Source organism: Empidonax traillii, unplaced genomic scaffold, assembly GCF_003031625.1.
Source record: "Empidonax traillii isolate 1590-97213 ecotype Southwest subspecies unplaced genomic scaffold, ASM303162v1 scaffold205:size1172791, whole genome shotgun sequence".
Classification (NCBI taxonomy): Eukaryota; Metazoa; Chordata; class Aves; order Passeriformes; family Tyrannidae; genus Empidonax; species Empidonax traillii.
The window spans coordinates 410,814-435,545 of NW_020955398.1; the positions used below are offsets into that span (position 1 = coordinate 410,814).

Below are 24,732 nucleotides of genomic sequence, written 5' to 3' on the forward strand. Positions count from 1 at the left end.
CTGCAATTTACCCGCATGTTTCATATAATTGCTGTCAGTTATGATTGGGATATATATGTTCAAATAATCCTGTCAAATTGATCTTCAAAGACTAAAACTTCAGGCTTTTCAGCAATTTTTATAGAACTTAAATTTTTTTCACATCTAATTTACAGCACTGCAACAGGAGACCCATTGCTTAGCAAGAAACTCCAAGACCTGACAGAATAAAGATGAACCAAAATTTGCAAGTGGATTAATAGTAGACATAGGGAATGTTTCTACTGTAGAAGACTGCTTTTCTGTTGTGTCTGTTCTCTCACTTTAATAACTCTTGGAATAACCAGGGAAAGAAATATTGTGAACAGTGTAATCATCATGGTTAAATCCCAGCAGAAACAGATCATTTCCCACTAGGATGAAAAGGGATGAGTGTAAATATGCACAAGAATCATGCAAGTAGCTCTAAAACTGAGCTGCTGGAAGAGAAAATACAGTGGTGAAGAAAGAATTTAGGAATAGCACTGAGAAGGTTTTGGGCAGAAATATGTTTGAAAGGAAAAAGAACAAACAAACAAACTGAAAAGACAAGAGACTAATGAACAGATTTTCCTATTGATTGCAGCTCACATGCAGAAGACAGGAACAAATGAGCCCTAAGCTTGGCCTTGCTACCAGGTTCTTGTGTATTCCTCAATCCGTTATTATGAGTTAGATCTCCATATTTAACAATACTTGGTCTAAATGTCCAAGTTATAACAGTCCAAGATATCACATATACGGGTAATACTTTTATGAACCGGTACTGTCAGAAAAAGAACCTTCTCCTGTGAGATGTTACAGAAAATTAATGAGTCAAAGTTTATGATGATCTTGTAATAATTTCTCATGCCATCTTTTCATTTGCAGATGAGTATCTTCTCTTCCTGATGCAAATTCAAAGAGAAAATAAAACATAGCCACTTCCTAGAGGCATTAAATTAAACTTCAATGTTGGAAACAGCTCTGAATTTACAATGAATGAACCCCCAGTGGTAAGAGTGCAAGACTGTCATTACTATTGTCAGACAAAAATGAAGAAAAGCTAATTGGAATGAAAAAGACAAAAGCTTGAGGTAACCATCGCAGCACAGCTGAATGAAAAATTCTTCCCTCTTGGAAATCTGGTTTTCCCTATTAAAAAAAGAGAAAAAAAATCCATAGAAAGCTGTTCCTCAGATAAATGCCAGTGGGAAAACTGCCTGAAGGTACACAATGAATCACATCAAAACTATTTTTAATACACTCCCAAATCACAGCACAATCTCCAAACTAACTTAAATTTACATTTGCCTTCAACACAGGTCCTGGCACTTTATGACTGCTGAAAAAGACATATATTTTAAAGAATACTTAGAAAAAAATAATAATTTTTTTTTATATTAGTTCTAATACTGTGGAATTAATTTCTAATACATTGAACTGTACGCTATTGGATCTCATTCTTAATAGGCTGGTCTGCTACGAATGTTAATCACCCCGTAAGGATGCAATAAGAATGAAAATCCTGGCTGAAAGCAAAACTCTAACTTCAGGAGGAATGTATGAAAGGCCAGGCACTTAGATCCACATATAGATCCTGTTTCAGGATACCTTCATTTTGTGGCACTATGGTAAGCGACAATTTCTATAACAGTTTAATTAAATTTAGGGGAAAAAATTTTGGGTTTGGTCATGTAAAAGGAACAAATTATGTAAGCAAAATAATATTTAGCCAAGTTTTTACTTATTTGATAAAAAAATTTTGCTATTTTCTACCAATGCTCATCTTTCCTGTATCAAAGTACATATGGTGGAGATATGAAAAGCTGTTCAGGATTATGGAATAACTTGCTCAACTGAAACATTTGTATCTATGATAACCTTAAAAAAACCAATGTAATTGGCTATTGAACTGAGCCAGCTAATTTAGCACTCATAGTTGTTCAAGACCAGAATCACATAATCACCCACATTGGAGGGGGCCTTGGGAAGTCAATTATCCAACCTCTCCAATCAAAACAAGGACAGTTGCTTCAGTTGTTCACAAAGTTACAATGCTCAATCCCTGACTTGGTTTGTATTTACATATTAGTAGAGTAGCCACACAACTAAAAATACTATTATTCTAAAAAATGTAAGAGGCTTAGTTCTGGAGTGCAAGTCTGTGGCCGTGAGCAGATTACACTGTAAATTCTGCAGCTACAAACCAGCTTATTTCTCAAACAACTAAAATCCAGATTCCTTGCCTTCTGAAAAGCTGTTCTCCCTTCTAAGCTTTAACATTTGTAAATTTTAATTACTTCCATAACAAAAATACTGCTAGAATACTACAGGATTTATTGCAAAATCACTGCAAATCGTTCATATCAAATGGCATTTACATATTGTTTTAGAAAACACAGGAAATATTTTGACACTTTCTGGCTTCTGTTGATTAAAACTCTAAATATAAGAGAGAAAAATCATAATGGCATAAGAAAAGGTCCTGTGCTTCTGATGATCAGTAACTAAATCTAACATGATGCAAGACTGGAAAGAACAGCTTGTCTGCTTGCTGGGCCATAACCATTCACCTATGCTGCTGTTGTTTAGAACCTCTCATGCTAGTGCAGAATGGCTAAAGAAAGATTCCCTTAGAGTTAGACACACAAACACAGCAAAAGTGGGTATTTCCTTGCTCTAGTCTAACCACAGTTAATGCTGAGTAAAAGTTCACCAAACTACAAGCCTACAAGCTGGTGAATACAACTGCACAATGCTTTCCCCTTTAGCCTCTTTGGTTGCCTGCAGGCACATGGACACTGATATGTTCTAATAATCCCATATATGTTTGTTTTCTGTTCTTCAAATAGGCATTTTTCCTTAAGGGCTACATCAGATTGAGCCATGAAGGTCTTATATTAATCAAGCCCCAACTACATAAAAACTGAAGTGTAGCACCTACACTTTCACTGATGCTCAACTTCATGTCTAACATGATTTGCGAGAAACTTAAGCTTACTATATTTATCAGCTACACCAAAAATAAAGGGAAATAAAACTATGCATTACTACAAGGAATAATAATGATAATTATTTATACACTGAATACAGTGAAAGTTCCAGGGTCTGACAAAACAATGAGAGGTGAACTATTTAAAGAAAGCATATCTGCTGCTGCCAAGTGATTTTCCTGCAACAGTGTTATTTGGTTTTCCATATGCAAAACTAGAAATATAGTAGCTCATTAATGCAAAAATATAGAATCATAAAGGCTATTGTTAGTTTCTTATTATACAGATAACTGTAAACTAGCACACTGGGAAAAAAATTACTGTGTTGTGAACTTTCACTAGTCATGTTCCTTTTATGCTCCTGTATGCAAGTAAAGCAAGGAACAGTGTGTTAAAACACAAAGGTTAAGCATCACAAGAAAGTAGTTTGTATTGTTTGTTTCTCATTGTTCTGTAGAATTGGAACAAAGTGACTTTCATAAAGTCAGAGGATGGGAATTTCAAATACAGTGAGTAGAAACACTTCTTCATGTACTTTTTTTTTTTTTTTAACACCACAAAACTGATATATTGTTGCAAGAAAGTACAGCAAGCCTAGGAATTTAATAAACGAATTTGAGCTTCACATGAAAAGCAAGGCTATCCTGATCTATAATCATAGACATAGAATGGTTAGGTTTGGAAGGAACCTAAGGATCTTCTGGTTCCAGTCTCTCTGCCATGAACATGAATGCCACTTGCTAGATCAGGGTGCTCAGCGCCCCATCCAGCCTGACCTTGAGCACTTCCAGGGATGGGGCATCCACAGCCTCTCTGAGCAACCTGTGCCAGTGCCTCACCACCCTCACAGTAAAAAAATTTTTCCTAACATCTAAACTAAACCTGTTCTCTTTTAGTTTAAAACAATCGCCCCTTGTTCTGTCACTATCTGCTTGTATAAAAAGTCCCTCTCTCCTTTTTATAAGCCCCCTTAAGGTCCTGGAAGGCTGCAATGAGGTCTCCCCTAAGTTTCATCTCCAGACCAAACAATCCCAGCTCTGTTAGCCTGTTATAGCTAATGGTTACAGCAAATAAAATATTCTAGTTCAGAACTTCAATTAGTGTCCTCCTATTTGAGGCCTACTGTGCAGGAAAAGTCCTATTATGGTTATTTACAGATAACTTAAATGACCAATCTATGTATTACTTTGAAAGAATTTGGACTGGAAGATCCAAGATGAGTATCGTAATGTGATACATTGCCATGAAAAGGGTAAACATATACTTACAGGAGTTACTTTCACTAAAAAATTTAAGAAGTACAAGAGCACAACCTTACCCTACTTTTGACTCCCTAAATATAAGTGCAAAAATAATCCTCAAGCTCTTCCATGTAGCACCTTCTTCTGTAAATTTCATTAATGCTGCAATCCATAGCTTGCTCTTCTAATGATTTTGGTTTCTTTTTCTGTGGCTTCATTACCAGAGCTTGAAACCTCCCAATGCCCAGTGTCAAGCTCACAACAAAGTATGAAGGTAAATACTATTTATCTTGTCCAGCCCTTCACACTTGATTAATTCTATTCCCTATAAATCATTTGCTTTATATTCATCCATTTAACTACAAGCCTGGAAGAGTGTAAGCAACACATATTTTTTAAAGCTTCATGCACACAGACCATCAGATCAGTAGCAATAATAATCACGGTCCTTACATGTGTTCATAATGCACATGGTCATCTAAAGAAGAGAAAGCTCTTAAGGGCGATATAAACCCACATGCCCTTTCTGTTCTAGGAAAATCTCAGCCACTTTGTGTGTGCCCAAGGCATAAATGCTTCCTAGAGCTCCCATGTGAACAGTGCAGCTTCACATTAGCCTCAGTGGAGGCCCATGCTCATAAAGCAGAACACAGCCCTTGCACAGCTGGCTGTGCAAACTGGCTTTAACTCTCCCAAACCAGAAATGTAAACATGAATGAAAGATTGTAGAACTCGATCATATGCCAGGGCTCTAGAGTTTTGGATTAAGGTTTCAGGGCTTTAACATGTTTTTTGGGTGGCAGCCTTTATCAAGGGCTCAGCAGGGAACAATTTTCTTTCTCTGAAACATCTGTTGGCCAGTAAAATTCCAATTACACTTAGCTCTTTTCTTGCATCAGGCAAGGAATATACACCCCAAGAAAGCAATTGCTGCTTGAATGAGCAACAGATCAGTGAACATATGGATTTCTATAGTCACTTCCTAAATGTAAACAAGTATAAACCTCTCCTGATCCAGGCAAAAGCTAGCAGCACCTTGAGTAATTTTACTCTCAGATCTCATCTTCTAGCTTTTAAACACATATGAAAAATGGAGATATATATATATAAAATATATTAATATATAAAATATATTAACATATTTTCTTGTTCTCTTGAACCTCGCAAAGGTCATGTGTCCAGAAAGCATAACCAGACAGCTCTGCTGCCTACTTTTCAATGCCAAGCTGAAAACGCTGTACTGAAGAACACTAATTTCCTGTATCATCAGGAAGTTTGAGACTGTTTCCCAAACAAGAGCAGATGCCCAGAGAATCAGATATGACTGTCCCTTAGTGTTTTCTGATACCATTTCCAGCTCCCATAGAAACTGCAAATAGGACAAATCAACTTAAATCCAACTGACCTGACATCACTTGAAAGGAATTATGCCACTGGGAGACAGCTGATGGATACCTCTTCTCCATTTTGAAGTGGTAGCATGGGCTACTGCAACATGCAATGAATGCCATGAAGCTGCTCCACACAAAAATTACTTGCAATCCACAAAAAACAACTGATTTTAGACAAGAAATTTGTTTCATATGGTTTCCAGCCTCCTGTAGACTACAGAACAGTTTTCATACCCTATGCTACATAAATCCTTTGCAATAACATGCCTAGTAAATGTATTTCCAAGGTAACTGACTGTTTTCTGCAAACCTTATGATAAAACCCACACCTTTTAGACCTCCTCCCCCCCTGCTCCAAGTACAGTGTGCTAAGCAAAAGTGGATGTTCTACAAAACCAGGTTTTTTGTTAAGACCTCAAGAGCTCCTACACATATATTTGACAGAGAATAAAACTAAAGCACCAGAAAAATAAACTATATGTTCATTCATTCAGGAATAGTGGCTTGGGTGCCTGGCTTTAATTCACCTACTGAAAATTAATATAAATAGGATGGGTTAAATTCCTAAACAAAGCAAAAGTTAAGGAAGATTGGGTTTCTGTTAAGGAAGACATAGCAGAAACCCATCCTGGTCGACTAGAAACAAAGGAACAAAATACAATTTTTCAAGCCAAGTGCTTTCTTTTTTTTGCATTTCATTTTTTAATCCAAACATATTGGAGTGCAGAAATGAGCAGCTGAATAAACTGATCTATTTCCATGTGAAAACCAGGTTTTTTGTTTGTTTGTTTGTTCGTTTTTAAGATTTCTCTTTTCTAGGACACATTTCTGGGTTTTGGTGTGAAATGAAACGGAAACATGAATAATAACAGATTCCACATTCTTTTGAGCGACAGTGAGTTTTAAGCTGCAGTGGGCTGAAATTTGTAAATGATGGTGGGAAATGGGAAAAGGAACACAACATTTCTGAAACAGAATGAGTCCTTAAAGCATTTGTAAGTGTGGCTGTAAAAGTAACCTTACCCCTGCCCCACCTCTCCGCATGAGTACAAACACTTCTTATCAGTTACTCTGTGTCTCCCCTGAGCTCTTTGTCCTTAACACACTTCTTCGGGGCAAGACAAAACGGAAGGCTTAGATTTTATGTTATTTAAGTACCTACGACTACAAACATACAAGCCTTAAAAAGAAACCAAAAGATAGAATCTTACAATCAGATCCAGACCTCACAAGAAGTGTTCTATAACACTGGATTTTTTTGAATTTCATTTTTTAACCTTGATAGCACATCAACTTGAATAACAATCTTCCAGGATGCATTGTTTACCAAATCAGTTGCTGCTTTCACAAGATATTTTGTTTGTATCTTTCCTTTGTTTTTTGTTTGGTATCTGGGTGGTTTGTTTGGGTTTTATTTGGGCCTAACAGTAAAAGGGTCTTCTGACATTTTTTTTTGGCCTGAGCTGATTCACATTAACAAATCTGATTAAATGCAGAACTTTAAATCTATGTCACAGCTTTTTATAGCAGTAATACCTCCACTTAAGAAAAATCTGATGCTTATTAGACCCATTTGCATTTTGAAAAGATCTTTAATATAATAATACTTCAGGATACTTGCAGTAATAAATAAGAACTAGCCACACTGGTTAGCATAAGATGTTTGAAATCTGGCTAACTATTGCTGCTATTTTCTTGTTCTAAACTTTATATTCAGCTGCCATTCGTTGTTACCTAACAAACCCTTCTCTGAGTTGTACAAGTGCAGTTTCAGCCTTCCTGCATTAGAGGAGAGCACACCTGAAAGATGCCACATTCAGCCACTGCAATTCAAGTGAAAGGTACCTGTAGGTGACTGCCAACGCTCTGTCAACTGAACAGGCTGAGACAGCTCTTGTCCTGCAGCATCTCAGGGTAAACCCTGGCATTTTTGCAGACATTGCTAAGCAGAATACCAATCATTTCCATGCAGAATGGAACTTTTAGCTTGTTTCCCTAACGGAATAGAGTTTTTCTGTTCATCCTTCGACTTTAAATGACTTTTGAAAGGGTAATTAATCAGAAGTGAGAAATAAGAGAAAATCAGGTTTTAGTAGTTCACAAATTCATCTGAATGGGTTATGGACATCTTGTCCTCTAGGATGTTTAATGAGTCAAACAAATTCACTGCAGTAGACAGCCAGCAAGACATAATGTCATAAAAACTTTCTAATTTACACAGAACAAGTTTAAACAGAAGGCAGACATTTTACACTGTTATTGATTTTCTACAAGTATACCTAGATATGTGCAGTAAAACAATATAAATAAAACTATTCAGACACTTTCCAAAGCTGAAACTCAATCAGCAGAAATGTCACTTATTCACCACAACACAACAGAAAAGAAGTGTTGTTCTGTTCTCCTATTTAGCCTGCTTCTCTAAATTACAGGGCTAAGTCTCTGCAATAAAAAAAGCATGAAAACTAATCCCTTCTGCCAGCTGCCTCTACTTTGCTCACAGAGGGGCTAAGTATCCCATGCTGCATAATTTAAATGAAACACATTATTTGAAATAACAAGAGAGAATCATTTCAGCAGATTAGTCTGAGTTGTAATTTACCAGACTGATCCTACCTCAGTCCTATCCAAAACCCATTTTATTTCAGTTTCCTCTCACAGTCTCTTGGGCCTTCTAATTTATAGAAGTATTTTACCAGCAGGTAGCAGGTCTTTGTAATTTACAGCTGAAGAGACTATCTTTGAAAAAAAGAAGATTCAAGAACAGTGTTACATTCTGATCATGCAAATTTATGTCTCAAGAAATAGCAAAAAATCCTAAACTGAACACAACAGTTCTTGGTAGACTAGATATGTGAGATATACACATGTTTGTGAATGACATGATTTCAGTATCCAACATAGCATATTGGAGATGTTCCTGTACTAAAGTGTACTATTTATCCTCAGATCTAAGGTAGAATTCACACAGCTTCAGCATATTCTGAGTAACGTATGGTGAGAATCTCAGTGTTCTTTCTTATACCTAAAATATGTAAATAATTAATTCCTTGTACATCTAGCTAACAATGTACTAACAAAAATAGTTGGGGTTTTTTAAGCACATTCATCCCACCAAAACGTACAAGAAATGACTTCTAGGGAGGAAGGGAGCCTGCATGCTTCAGCCTAGATCCTCCCTCTACTAGCCATAAACTGTCAACTTCACCATTTCAGTGACTCTTGTTGTTGTTGATTTGCTGCTGGACATTAGAGAACCCAGATACTGAGCAAAACTTCACTAGACACAAAATGCAAAGGGAACAAAGACTTTTTCTTGTACTCATCTAGTCAGAACATAAGTGTCTTAACAAGCACAGGTTGAGTCTGTCTTGCATTTTGAGCTGCCATGAATTCTTCCACAACAGAGACTCATGAGAAGTTCTATCTCTTCTCTAACCTCTTGTAGACAGGTATGAACAGACCTGAACACGATCATGACAACTCTGCTTTCACCAAAATTAATCCCTGGTACAGGCTTTGCATCTGTGCTTTGCACCTTTGCAGCCTATCACTCAGGCTGACCCAAAAGTAATGCCGGGCAGAACATCTACAACAACATTAACATCTCCTCTCCCGGAACACCCAAGCATTGTTTAATGGCAGATCAACTTAAAATGACAAACTGGGCACCTGGAAATGGAAATAGAATCATAGAATCATTAAGGCTGTAAAAGAGCATAAGATCATTGAGTCTGAATGTTAAATGCCTCATTTATTGCAACTTCTCATGCATTTAACATTCAGCCAACAGTCATACCTCCAGCAGGATCAGTATCTAGGAAGTCAAGTTTACCCAATCATATTCTATTGTGAACTCAATTGACTATGTTTATCAAAGTAAACAGAGCACAAAGCAAAAAGCCAAGTTAAACTAAGAAAATGGCTCACCGAGGCAAAAAAAAAAAATTGGCTACGTAAGATACAAGAATGCTTTGTGATTTTCTGCAGCTGTTCTCAGCATTGCTTAGCAAATTAATTTAACACAGAATGTCATTCAGAACTATGTTTAGTCCTTGCTAGTGTTTTCGCACATTATAATGACTAATCATTTTTTATTAATGTATGGGCATTAAATATGAACTAAGAACAGTCCTACTCTTTTATATGGATCTGAATCCTGGGTCATTTACCACCACCACTTGCATCTCTTAGAACGCTTCCATCAGCGCTGCCTCCGTACAATCCTAAACCTCCACTGGACGGATTATGTGTCCAACACGTCTGTCCTTGAACAGGCAGGAGTCACGAGCATTGAGGCCATGCTGCTGAGAACTCAGCTGCGCTGGGCAGGGCGCATCTCCAGGATGCAGGACCATCGCCTCCCTAAGATCGTGCTTTATGGGGAACTTGCCACTGGCTGCTGCAAGAGAGGAGGCCCGAAGAGGAGATACAAGGACTGCCTGAAACAATCCCTCAGCCTTGGCCATATTGATCACCACCATTGGTCTACCCTGGCCTCCAATCAGGAGGCCTGGAGACACACCATCTATAATGCTGCTGCTGCTTTCGAGAACACACGCAGGATCACTCTCGAGGAGAAGAGACAACGCAGAAAGAATCGCGTCTTGTCGATGTCACCTGGGGAGTCTTTCTGCTGTGCCTCCTGCAACTGGACTTGTCTATCTCGCATTGGCCTTTTTAGCCATCAGGACGCTTGTAGCAAGTATGGGTAGAGCCCTTCTCAAATCTTCATTCGCAAAGCCTGGCCATGATAATGGTGATGAAGAACAGTCACACTGTACTGAGTACTGCTAACTCATGTTTTATATTAAGATATACACTATTATTATATTTTACTTATAATACTACACATCCATACTACAGAGAGAAGAGTATTACAAGTGTAATGAGATCTTGATTTTGCAAAAATTTAAATACAGGCATAAAGAGAATACCAGCATATGCAATATTCTCTAAACCACAGAGGTAAATATGTACATAAGGCTTTGCACAGGATTCACAGAATTCACATAGGACTGCACAGGATTGCACAGGATTCATGCTTATGGAAGAGAAATAATACTAAAATTAGATTTAGAGGTGAAACTTCACAGTAAGATATACAACTAAATAGGTCATGTCTACCTCACCATGCTGTCCAGGCTGCCATGCACACCTCATTTTCATCCAGTATTATTTCAAAGATTCATTGACTGACCAAATCAAAACCTGCTCTGTCATAACAGTCACAGGCGTTTTTCATAAATGAAGTCTGTGATCACAATCAGTTCTCCCTCAGAGAAGGCAGACTAAAAACAACATCTACAAACAATAAACTACAAAACACCTTTAGAAAGTGTTTCCTTTCCTGTAGTCATTGTCCTCTGATTACTTTGCATGCATTTTTACAATATACTCATCACAGTGAAATATAAACACTTCACAAACGTGTAATATCTCCTAGTAGTCCACTTCTTTTATGGGGATTTTCCTTTTTATTAAGCTTGTTTTCATCAGTTATTAGGTGGGCCGAGACGCCTTACCAGGGATAGGGTAGTCTGACGGCGAAGTTTTACATTCTGTCCAGGTGACACACTTGTAATTGTTCTGAGGTCTTCCTGGGGACAGCTGCAATTCTGAGGAGCACTGCTCAACAAATGCCGTCTGTCGAAGTTTCACCTCTGTTCCAGGAGAAGATAGCTGTCAAAGGAGTTAAAGACAAGCAGGGTTAAGGAAGCCTGGGTCAGAGTTGGGACAGTTAGCTCATTTTGGGACCATTTGCTCCATTGTACCGTGCTCCAATTTGAAATCGTACAGATACCAGAAATGAGGAATACTGAATGGTACATTTTCCCTCATTAAAGTAGCTGTTTTCTTTCAAAACCTCTGCACCCTTTCTAAAGCCAGTACTTTCATGGACTGGTATATTCTGTTGGATTAAAAAGCCTGGAGGTCACTATGATGTATTGTGGTAGTCAGAGACTGCAGTATCTGTCAGGGGTAGAGAACATTTCTGTTGCTATGGACCGTTAGGATAGCGAACAGTCCAAAAGGCAAAAAAGCAATTCATTATTCCTTAAATGTGCCATTAGACAAGATTAAGGAATCCACATCCTGGATCTTCTTTCTGCACGGTCCTGGAAGGCTTACATGGAAAAGACAATTCCTGATTTGGAGAAATAAAGAAACTTTCTGAGGAAAGGTAAATTAAACTCCCCAAAACATCAGTGCTGAAATAATCAGGAGTAGAAATTTAAGAGAAGCAATCAATAAAATTTGGCAGCTGCATATCGGTGAGGAAAGGGTACATTAGAAAGATGTGTTGTTGTTCACTCTAAGAATAATACTGACACTACAATTTCAACCAATTACAAGAGTTGCTTACCAATTTACCTTATCCTGGTCCTGCCAACTACACATTGACATCTTTCTCTTTTGCTTTGCTGTCCTGGAAAACTGAAGCAGGTCATATAATCTAGAGAATGGGGGTGCAGAGGACAATGGCAACCAACAGCCTTGCAACTTCTTCCATTAACTTTCTCTACAGGATGCCTAAATGCTATTTTCACACACAACTTGGCAAAATATCCACTTCAGACCACCACATGGCACATTTACCTCCACATGTCCTTAGCTTTCTACAAAGGCTTGTACTGTATGCTACATCTGATTTAAGCAAAAAGTTTAAAAGGAACAAGCAGCTGTTTGAGACCTTTAAGATACCCTTAGATGACAATGAAAAATAGAGAAGGATTTGTACATTCAAGAGCCTCTACATCTTCAAAAAACAGTATAAAGGATCATACTCTGCTTTCTACACAGTCATGGATGAGGAAGCCCATGTCACAAACCACTGTGCAAAGTCAAGAACAGAAGATCAATAACTTTTCCCTTTTTTTCCTTACAAGTGATTTTACCACTACTTTGAGTTAAATTCTGATATTCCTGGTAACAGTGCTACAAAAAACATTGCTGAAGAAGACACCAGTAAATTATCCAATCTATACGCCTGCCCGACAGCAGGATCAACTGTAATTATTTCTGACATATTTTCATAACTTGTTCTTCACAACGGAATTTCTGTTTACAAAGAATAAAATCTGTAGCATCAGAGGAAGACCACTCAATAGAAAGCTAGGCTTACAAACATAAAAAAGAATCCATAGAAAGTTTATATACCAATTTAATTGCTTGTAGAAAGGTTAATCAGGATTGTGAACACTTCCAGGATGAACCAGTATATGCCCTCTAGAAAACTTTGAGAGTTTTAGCTGTTAATGAAGAGACTGTATGTTCAGTGTACTCAAGTCAGTTGCTTTGCACAGGACAAATATAATTTTAAACAGCTGCTGCATTTGTATATCATAATCTGATGAAACAGACCATAATCAACCTGACCAGAGGAGCTCAATGTTTCACTTAAGTCAACAAGTTTTCTTATCCACCTCACAATATGCATTAACATCTCACAAGCTTTAGGAAAGCCATTCAGGTAGCAGTGAAGCATGTCACAATGCAGAATGTCTTAGAGCACCCTTCTCCTTCACAGGTAGAACGCTTTTGTTAAAAATATGTCCCTGTATTTTGTAGCATAGCTATTTCATTAATTCAGAGTCAAGTTTCAGAATAACTACTCTCCCCGTACTTTGAGGATTCTCTTCCTTTAAGAGAAATTGCTCTCTCTAAACCAGACCCTGTCTTCTGAAACGTGAAGTTGTATCTTATCATTGTTTGCCTCTCTTTCTTTTACAGTGTGTATTATCATAATTCTAGCTCCTTTTTCTCCGTATAATCCAAATAATGTCTGAAAGCTGCTCAGTTAAAATGTTGGTGGTTTATTTTAAGCAGAAGTTCCTACCTCAAAGACACACTGAAAGAAGAATAAATTCATATTTATGAGTTACTATTCCCACGATTGCAGAACAACCCAGTCTGTAAGTCACAAAGCAGCCCACTCTCCCATGAGACATGCATTCCTTTGTCCTATAGAACATACATTTCCCCAAATTACCATCCATATACTAACAGTAAAAAGATTTTTCTGGATTTCAGAAGGGATACTAGCTCGGGACTAATTTTAATATTCCATTGAATTTAGAAATTAAACCTATCTTATTTAGTAGAACTGCTTCATAATTACAAAATCAGATAGCATTGGCTGCCAAACTGATGTCTGGAAGTGAAACTCTAAGCACAGTGTGCAAGGTTTGGGATTTTGGCGTGTTAGGTTATTTTCGTAGACAGAATTTATCTGCAATACTTGAATGGTTAGAGAAGATCATCACATCCTCTTCTAGGCTAGCCAGCATGTGCTGTTCAATAGTTAATCACTCCTGAACAACATTCAACCATGATATAAAAGCCAAATCTCTATCCTATTGTTAAGCACAATGCAGTTTATCAGTCCATATGTTGAAAGAGATGTTGTACAAATGAAACTCACAGCATCAGCAATAATGAATTGGATGTTTAAAAAGCAAGATGGACGCCTCCGAATCTCAATCAGAAAGGCACAGAAAGATGTTCCCATTTCCAAGGTCTTCTAGTGTATTCATGCCTAGTCCCAGCTGCATTTCAAAGAAGATAAAAATAAAATGACTCATACACTACACCAGCTACACAGTGGAAACACTTCCATGCCTGGGAATGGAAGAGACAATTCCTGAAGCGCAAGTCCTCAAAGACATGCAGAGTCAGCTGAGCATAAAACAGCTGTCACCGCTGACAGAAAGGAAACCAAATTTGCAAGAAGTCTACTTTGAGTTGGAAGAGGAGAAGGAAAAAAAGGAGAAAAGGAATGTGACCATTGCAAGTCAACAAAATTTACCACAAGTCTTTCCTGGACAAATTTCAAAGCTCTAACAGGAAGGCAGAGTTTAAAGCTAAACATCATCAGGACAAAAGCAGAGTTGTGTTGCAAATACAAATAATCCTCAGCAAAAGTAATGTTTCAACTTATTTGCATAAGTCCATAGCATAGTACAGCACCTCCAACTTCAGGTGTGTACTGTCCTCCAAAGAACATGAGCTATTGCCCAACACAATCAGCCTTTGCTCACTTTTCTCTACTATTGCTAATGTTGACAAGTCTTACTATGGTATCACAAAGTCCAATGGTATTTGTTGTTTTTCTCAAAGCTTCAGATTAAGAATTTTAACTTTTATTTAAAAGATGTTTCTCTCCCTCACCATTGCAGAAAGGAAATAGAACATACTCAACAGCCTCAAAAGATTAAAAAAGAACATACAAATATTCTACATGTAAAACCAAAACGACTCAGTAATTTTTTTGAGACTTCAACTCATGATTTATGAGTACACAAAAACCTACTTTGCAGATGAAAGGCATATCTAGGCATGTGCTTATTTAGCCAACCTGTAGCCATAAATTCAGGATAGTTTATTGTCTTGAAAAGATGCCTTCCTCTAAATTCAGTGTTTAAAGGAAACTCTACCATTTATTTCAGTGGGAGGAAAACCAGATTCATTGGTGACTGGTATCAGTCACTGCTAATGAAGGATAAATCCCTATACAAGAGTTAAGAGTCCAAGCAAAGGCATTCCAGCAGGATGGGCAATTAATCTGCCGAGATAAATTGCCACTGAACTAAAATTCTGCAGCATTAACTGAGGGTTAGCTTAGAGTAGTGCAAAGCCAAAATATAGACAACATCTCATCTCCACAGTGACCATGAGCACTGCACAACAAATGCTTTTAAAAACCTTGTCAGTGTTTTTTTTTTAAACCTTGTCAATAAACCAAGTCTACTGCAGCCCTTATGAATACAGAGGCAAAGCACATGTGTGTGTCAATGTGCTACTGAAATTTTCTTGGCTTAATCTGAAAACAGTTGCACATATAAAGGAGTAACTGTAGGGCAGTGGCTCACTGGAAAACATGTTATTTGTCAGAAACTGCTCCAGTATATCAGAGACACTCTGTAACAAGATATTTCAATGTAATTATTTTTTACGTAAATGTGACAGAATGACACAGAACACTGAAAAAGTGCAAAGAAAAGACCTTCATAAAAAAAAGGTAAAACATTTTCAGTAATAAGAATTGACAACCCAGTTTCTCTAGAGAGCTTTCCAGTTGATGCTGCAACAACTGACTAAAATATAACTTCTACATTTTCTGGCTAATTCTCCTCCCAAATCCTGGCCCAAATCAAGTATCCAAGTAGCTAATGATGCAAAACCAGATGATCAGAATTAATGTCAAATATTTATCACGAATTATGGAATCCTAGAATGATTTGGGTTGGAACGAACCTCTAAAAATCATCTAGTCCATCCACCCTGTTGGGGGCAAGACCATGTTGCTCAAATACCCATCCAACAGTAACCTACGTCCCCTTCATTTGAGCCACAGTTCAGTGTGAAAACAGGCTGCCTTTCACAAATATGGTTTCAATGGTTTGTTGAGTTTGTCTTTACACTGCCTTTTTTTACTGAGATTAGACAGGAGCTTTCACCAAGATGAGATTTCATCAGCTTTCTTTGCGGGTGTTATCCAGTTGCTCTGTGAGCCCAAATCCCAGTGCTTAAAGTAACAGAAGTTATATTTCAAACTGGAATGCCAAGACAGATAAAGGAATCCCTCACCAGCCAACATTTTTCATCAGCCAAAGCATGTGGGTGGAAAACCAATCACTGGGGCCAACTGCATAGATTTTAACTATGTATATATGCAAAATTTTAACACTACTGAGGGAAATAAGTTCTTTATTGTTTCACTCTTTAATTATGATTTATTTTTCTCATTTAAATTATAGGTATGAATCCATGCTGCCATACTCAAACCTGTTATCTCTCACTTGTACAATAATGTAAAACCCCTGTACAAAGTTGCCTCTAACGAATCCCAGTCACTACTTATTGAGGAAACACTGAATGGCACTTACTTAACATGAAGACTGGAACAGTTTTAGCAGTTTATACACTGCTTAAACCAGTCTATTTTGAAGCACACCACCATGAAGCAGTTAGGCACTATTACCACTATGCAGCGTTTCACAGTAGAACCTGGAATTCTTTCTGTCACAAACATTACGTCCAGAGAAATTGCTACAAAGTAGGTGTCAGATAACATGCCTGAATTGCCCTGACCTACAGAAACTATGAAATACGTTGTTGTTAAGGTTATACAATAGTTATTATGAGTAACAATTGGACAAAATGTTTAGGAGACATCCTTGACAACATCAGTAGGTTACATTTATAAACCAATAAAAGATTTAAATGTGGTAAAAATGGAATTGTAAAAGCTCCTTAAAAGATAGTATCTAGTTTGATTTCCAAGAGGCAATCATACACCCTGGTTTTGGGCTGAGAATATTTGTTCTTGTCCTTCTTCTAAAAATTATTCAGTTGCTCTCTAGGTCTTCACCCAGGCGATAAAATAAGGGTCCCTGAGGTGGAGAGGTTAAATTCTGAAGAATATATTTTATTATGTTTTTGCTTGGTTGGTTTGTTCAGGGTTTTTTTGAATAAACTTAAATCAAACCTTGAATTTCTACATGTGCTTATGAAAAGAATGGTCTGATGAACTGAAGGATCTCATCAAAAGTGACAAAAAAAGAGGGGAAAAAAAAGGAATTATTTTTGGTACTGCCTGTCTGCTTCAGAGGGACGAAAAGAAACCAAGGTCTAAGTACAAATTAGTAAGTCTCCGAAAAAATATAGATAACCTAAAAATGTAAAATAGCATAAGGATTCAAGCTGCCTGAAGTTCTACAGATCAGAATATGTTGTTGTGATAGCATAGATCATGAAGGTGACAAAACTTTGTAATTATTGGCTGCAGAAGGAACACATTTCCTTTCTGAGTACCAAAATTCACTCTGCTTCACTAATGAGCCTCTCCTTATGTGCCTGCAGCTGTATTCACAGTTCCAATAATACACCACATTGAGTATGAACCACTGTGTCTTTGCACTTCAGGAGCATCCCTCCCAGATCCTATAAACGTCAGAAGTCACAAGTATACAACCCAGGATAAGTTGCAATTCTCTCCAGTTCCTTCAGGATTTTTTCCTCACAACAGGCATGGCCAAATCAGTGATGGTGTTATCTTGGAGGAAAACATCAGTTTCAGTATCCTTGACCATAATGAGATTTCTTAATTTCTGTTTACAACTAAATGAGTTATGAATAGGTGAACTATTCCTCTGTTCAGCTTCATGTTGGAAAATAATTTCTTCTTCAAGAAACACAATCAGGTAAAGTGACCTGATGCTGAGCAGTATTTAATCACTAACATGAATGTGGCTGTAGATCACAAAAATAGCATGCTAATACCCTGTGTTTCTCATTTCATGTCAACTCTAGCTCAGTGTCTACCACTGTGACAAACTTCATCCACCTGCTCACCCTCTACTCACAGAGAATAAAACTAGTAACTATGCACTATGAAAGAAGTTCATACTCTGGCATCTGCACTTTTTACCATGTGTTCCTATTTATCCCACAGAAAGCACAGATAAATATGTAATTCACACAGCCTAGTGTGAATATCAAGCTCAGACTACACATAGTTTAAATGTATATAAATGAAACCTAGAGGTATGCTTTCAGAAACACCACTCCATAGGCCATTAGGTTTTACCACTAAACAGACAGATATTCTCTCTACTCACAGCAGCCAGAGTCCCCTCACATCCTCCATCTCAAAAGATTTCAGTTCTTATGGGTCCATGTGCTGTTCACTTGTCACTCCATACAGGCACAAAGCAGCACTACTTGCCAGTAATGTAACATTTGGTATTCCCTAGGCCTGCAAAATGAGTGTGCCCTACCAGTTCTTCAAAGGAATAAAATAATTAAGTAAAAAAATAAGCACAGTTACATTTCTCAAATAATTATCTGGAAGCAACATAAACAGAAATAGAAGGTAATCCTATAAATAAAGCAGCAGAGCACATGGCGCCATATTTACCAACATACACCTGATAGAGTAATTACATGCAAAGACACCACAACAAATTTGCTTCTTCATCAAATGTAAACTTATCTAGTGTATTCTAAGCAATATGCACCACAAATTCTAAACATCATTCATGTAAAGAAAAGCTCAAATTATTAGGTGTCTATGGATTCACTAACATACAGCAGTCCTTGCAAGCATGTGTCTTTTTATAATTACTCAGATTTATGTAACTGTGATAAAGGTACACAGTCTCGTGTTTGATTTCGCCAACCTTTTGTGAAGTGCTGTTCAGCACTGCTTCAAGGAGCTCGCAGAATGAAGAGCCAAGAGATACTGATTTCTTTGTAAGAAACTCCAATATCCAGTTGTTGCCAGTTGCAGATTAGGAGGGTTAAAAATGACAGCCCTCAGAGGCTGGAATCATATGCAACTGTTTCCTGAAGCAAAGTTCAGAAACACCACTAGCTCTGAAAGGACCATTGATCTCGGCAGCATGAAGATGGTAAGTTGAAAAATGTATCCATTTGTCATATGTTCTTATTTCTTTACCTACTGTGCAAAATCAAGTATAAGGAGTTCTGTAGGCAGGCCAAAATAACTATTTTAAGTGGCTCAATGACCTTTCCATACATAAATATATTACAAAGGCACTATTGGCAAATTTACTAAGGTATACAGAAAGAATTCAGTTAAAATTTTTCTTAAATTCAAAGGGATAGCTACTTTAATACTTTTCCTGGATTTACAGCTACTTCTCTCTGCATACTGCTAGATCACTTATACTAGAAACGAATCTACAGCTTTTCCTCCTCTACAGTGGAATGAAGCACATCAAATGCCAAGACATTTAAAAATCTCTGTGACAGAGAGCAAGCCTGGGTCTTTGTCCTGTACCATTTTGTACTGACAGAAATGCACATTCTTGATGCATTTGAGCTCAACAAAATATTCAAAACAAAACAACCCCCTTCATTAAAATCCTGTCTGTACACTGCCAGTAGTACAATTGAACATGTCACACTGGAAGACATTGTGAAGGTTAGGGACAAATTAATAAGGATGTGAGAGTCAACTCCCTTTGAAAAGGAAAGGGTTTGATGGCTTGGCTCTTTTCTCTGTTTTGTACTGGACCTGGACACAAAATCCAAATGCCTTCAGGTCTCAGAGGAAGGCAAACTTGTGTACATCAGCCAGTCTACCTAAAGTTTATAGATAATTGAAAATAATTTGATTTTCTCTGCACTTCATGTGCATTACATAACTGGTAATTGTGTTAAAATAGGAAAAGACATATATTATGATAATAACTAGCAAAAAGAGTAAAAGAAAAAAATTAATTAAAAAAGGCAAAGGAAAAATCAACAGGTAGCAACGTACCTACAAATCTGGAAAATTAAATGGTATCTGCAATAGCTAGACATAGAAGAAAATGGGGAGAGAAAGGTAGATGATTGTTTTAATTTTACTCTTATCAATACCTAGAGAGGCTGTCTAGTCAACCAAAAGGGACAGTAATGCTGCAACACCAAACATTACTTAATGTGATGCAGGTGCTGGTCACTTTTCAAACATCACCTCCTAAGGGCACAGGAGCAGGCAATTCCAAAATGTCAAGCAGATGAGGCAGAAGGCTGGCTGCTCCAGCTGGATCCCTACAAATCTAAGGGGCCTGATGGAATCCCAGAATCCTCAAAGAGCTGGCTGACGTTATCTCAAAACCTCTCTGGATGATTTTTTTCGGCAATCCCGAAAGATCCCAGCTGGCTGGAAGTGGGCGAATGTTGTCCCGATTTTCAAGAAGGGCAAGAAGCAGAACTCTGGAAACTAAAGGCCTGTCAGACTCACTCCTGTGCCTGGTAAAGTTATGGAGGTATTGAAAAACACCTAAAGGACATCGCAGTCTGTCGTGGTTTTGTTCCGGGTTAACTCTGCTTTCCACTCTTTATACAACCACTACTAGTTGAGAGAAGGCATTCGCAGATAAAAGGGAGACAGGACTTGGGGAAAACAGTATAAACATTCATTACTAGTAAAATAAAAACTATTAATAAATTAAAAACTAAAGAATTATATTTATAATAATTTCTATTCAAGTTGAAGTGTTATATATATATACACAAAAATACTTCTTCTCTTTTACACCAGTCCAAGGAGAAGAAGTAGTCCTATTCTGTATTTTTGGAGTTCTAGTTTTTTCTTTCTAGTAGCAGATTCTTAGTAGCAGCATACTTTTATTGCAGTTGGAACTTCTTCTCTCTCCCTCTCGTTCTGTGTTGGCTTCCAGGGCTGGGCTTACCCCCCTCCTGGGCTAAGACTGAAGGCTGGAGATTACTCAGGTCTTGAAGGGTTTTTCTTCCATAGGCTTGCAAGGGGACACTTGCTTACTATGGATCTTCTTCCACAGGGTTACAGGGGATAATGGTTTAAGAGTTCACCCTTGTTTCCCTATGGAGGTCCCTCCCCATGGGAGAACAGTCCTTGATAGACTTCTCGGCATGGGTCTAGCACGGATCCCACACACACACGGGTTCCAGCATCTCACATGGGCCATCTCGCTCCAGCATGAGATTTCTCAGAGTTACAAAAACTTTAACAGCAGTATAGATTCACACACGCACGGATCTCGGTATCTCACCTGAGTCATCACTGCTCCAGTACAGGTTTCCTTCAGGGTTGCAAATCTCCACCAGGACTCTGCTTCACTTCAGTCCTTTTTATGAAGCCTTGGTTCTCTTTGGTACATCCACAGACTTCTTTATCAGTTGCATGGGAGGTCTCCTTATTTTAACAAACTTTTACAGGTGGCAGGGATTTATTTTCAGTCTTTTCCCTGCTAAGGAGAGAGAGCAGAAAGGCAGGGGGGAAACAAGCTTCCCCCCTTTCGCACTTTACTTTTCTTGCTGTAGTTTCAATTGCCAGCTTCGACCTTGGAAGCTCCGTTATCTTTCGGCTGGAATTCTTCCACAGCGGTTTCTGTCCAAGCAGTTCGTCTTTTAAACTTTTTTTTCTCTTCACTCTCTTACAAGAGAGAAGGGAGGACTTCAGTGCTGCACCTGCTCCCCCCACCCCGGCCCAAGCCGGGGGAGGAGGGAGTCTGGCCCTGCTTCGGGCCCGGTACTCCTCTCCCCTACATGGCTGCTACTCTAATTCCAACTGCGCCAACAACCTTCTCTTCCGTTTTCTTGAAGATGTAATTAGCAAAGGCGTTTCTGGACTTTTGATTGGTCTTTTTGTCCGGAAATTACCTGGACAAAACCATCATCAGCCCCAGGGATGGGCTGAGGGGCAAAACCACGACACAGTCATTCTTCACAGCCAGCACAGCTTCATGAGAGATTAGTCCTGCTTATAGCACCTGATTTCCTTTTATGATAAGGTAACCTGCCTAGCTGATCAGGGGAAGCCAGTTGATATAATCTTTTTGGATTTCAGTTAAGTTTTTCATACTGTCTCTCATGGTATCCTTCTGGACAAAATGTCCAGCACACAGCTAGGTAAATACATCATGGGATGGGTGAGCAATTGACTGTAACAGAACGTATACAGAGGGAATCAGTAGAAATAGGAGGCTGGTCCCAGCTTTTCTCAAGACAGCCAAAAGTAGAAGGCTGTACAATTACTTCAGGTTTTCATAGACGCTATAGGTTAACATGCTTAGTAAAGAAAATACAGTGTGTCCCTATGAAACTAAATTTTCAAACAAACAAGAACCAGAAAATATTAAATAAAAGGCAAGAAACTAATATCCACAGTCTTAGCCTAGAGAGACTCCCAAAAGGCATTCATGCTCAGAAAGAATAAGCTCACAGTGGGGCAAAGGGAAGATAAATCCTCCTGTACAGATACTGATGGCATTTGTTGACACCCATTCCCTGAATATCAGTGGCATCTTGTCTTTAGATTGCATTATTTATATAAAGTACAAGATTTCTTACTCTTATAAGAGAGAAGCATTCCATGATTGATGTAGGTGTTTCAACTTTAGGAACAATTTTTTTTTGTGCCAGTCCAGTAACTTCATTTCTGATTATACAACATATCTGCAATCTCAAAAAAATTACTGCAGTTGACACTTTATCTGGTACTGAGTTACTGTAGTCAACAGATACCTTTCTGCTGATTTCAATGGTCTTTAGATTATTTCACTAAATGATGTTCTAGTTTGCAATAAGGGCCTCATATTTACTATGCCAACCTAATAGCTTTCAGCAAAGTAATTAGAGTGTTCTAGTTCCGTGATGGATATGCTTAAGAAGCCTATGCTGCACAGCAGCTGTATAGATGAGGTTGTAAGAAAGAGCAACATAGTCAGTTGCCTTTGATGTCTCCAAACCATGACATTAAGTTCACCAAATGATTTTTTTGCTGCTGGACATCTGAAGCAAAGCCCAATTTCACATTCTAGCATGTTCAAATAAAGCCCAAAAACACCACACAGAAACTGCATATGAGTCAGATAAAGAGGTCTGCCACTGATGATTTTCAAAGTTGCATTTCTAAGCCACTTTCACGATCTCACAGGAATCTTACTTAAGATTTATTTTTTTTTTTTTAATGGCTTGAGAGAATAATAATGTAACTAGACATAGCTAAATACTAGGTCACCCTCTTGGTGCCAGGGTCTGCATGAAGCATAGGTAAAGAAATGTGAATGAATAGTAGTGCTTCCTGAAGTTGTCACCTCTTCCACTCTTTGAAAAGTTAATTTGCATAAGAGAAGCAGCAGAATAACAAAAAGCTGAAACATCTCCATGAAATAACTGGCTCACATTTCATTTAGCTTGAGCCATAATTCTGTTCTTCTCTGAGTTCATTTCACTGTCTGGTTCTCACCTTCTCTGATGTACTTACCTTTACCAATTTGTGATCTATGATAACACATGAATACTGACTGATACAGAGACTGCTTTTGCAGATGTATTGTGACCTTGTACATATTAAACAAGATTTAATTCTTATGACTAAGAACAATGAATGAGGCTCCAGGTGTAATCAAAAGCAAAGCACTACAGAGCAAGGTTGCATTTCCATGTGGTTGCTCTTTGAGGGCCTCTCTAAGTCAATAAACTGTGTGAGAAAAAACAAACTGCAATCATAGAATTATAGAATGGTTTGAGTTGGAAGGGATCTTAAAGATCACCTACTTCCAACACCCCCGCCATGGGCAGAGACACTTTCATGAGACCAAGTTGATCAGAGTTCCATCCAGCCTGGCTTTGAACACTTTCAGGGATGGGGCATCTACAGCTTCTCTGAGAAGCCTCTTCTGGAGTCTTACCACCCTCATAGTAAAGAATTTCTTCCTGGTATCTAACCTAAACCTGTTCTCTTTCAGTTTGAAGCCTTTTCCACTTGTCCTATCACCACTACATGCTCCTGTAAAAAATCCCTCTCCAGCTTTTTTGTAGGCCTCCTTCAGGTACTGGAAGGCTGCCCTAGAGTCCCCCAGAACCTTCTCTTTTCCAGGTTGAACAGCCCAAACTCTCTCAGCCTGTTTTCATAGGAGAGGTCGACCAGCCCTTAGACCATCTTTGTGGCCTTGTCTGAACTCACTCCAGTAGGCCTATGTACTTCTTTTGCTAGAGGTTTCAGAGCTGGACATAGTATTCCAGGTAGGGTCTCACCATAGCAGAGAAGAGGGGCAGAATCACTTCCTTTGACCTGCTGGCCACACTGCTTTTAATGCAGCTCAGGATGTAGTTGACTTTCTGGGCTGCTGTCGTGGTTTTGCTTTGGGTTAATTTGCTTTCTACCTTCCACACAATTACTATTAGTTGAGAGAAGGTTTTTGCAGACAAAAGAGAGACAGGATTTGGGGAAAAATAGTATAAACATTTATTACTAGTAAAGTAAAAACTACTAATAAATGAAAAACTAAAGAACTATATCTACAGCAATTTCTACTCAAGTTGAAGTGCTATATATTTACAAAAATACTTTTTATACTAGTCCAAGGAGAAGAAGTAGTCTTATTCTCTATTTTCGGAGTTCCAGCTCTCTCTCTCTAGTAATAGATCTTCAGTAGCAGCAGTATTCTCGTTGCAGCTGGAATTTCTTCTCTCTCTTTCTCGCTCTGTGTTGGCTTCCAGGGCTGGACTTACCCCCCTCCTGGGCTAAGACCGAAGGCTGGAGGTTACTCAGGTCCCGAAGGGTTTTCCTTCCATTGGCTTGCAAGGGGACACTTGCTTACTATG

At 38.3% G+C, this 24,732-nt stretch overlaps 1 protein-coding gene across 11 annotated transcripts in view; it reads right to left on the minus strand.

Moving 5' to 3' along the window:
- MAPK10 (mitogen-activated protein kinase 10) overlaps positions 1-24,732 on the minus strand; it is a 183,288-nt gene that overhangs the window by 97,431 nt on the left and 61,125 nt on the right. For 10 of the 11 annotated variants that reach the window (XM_027887234.1, XM_027887238.1, XM_027887233.1 and 7 more), the window contains one exon: positions 11,151-11,307. The gene's annotated coding sequence lies outside the window, so the exon portion shown is untranslated. Of the gene's footprint in view, positions 1-11,150; positions 11,308-18,809; positions 18,976-24,732 lie in introns of all 11 variants that reach the window. The other variant, XM_027887229.1, reaches the window with a different exon arrangement.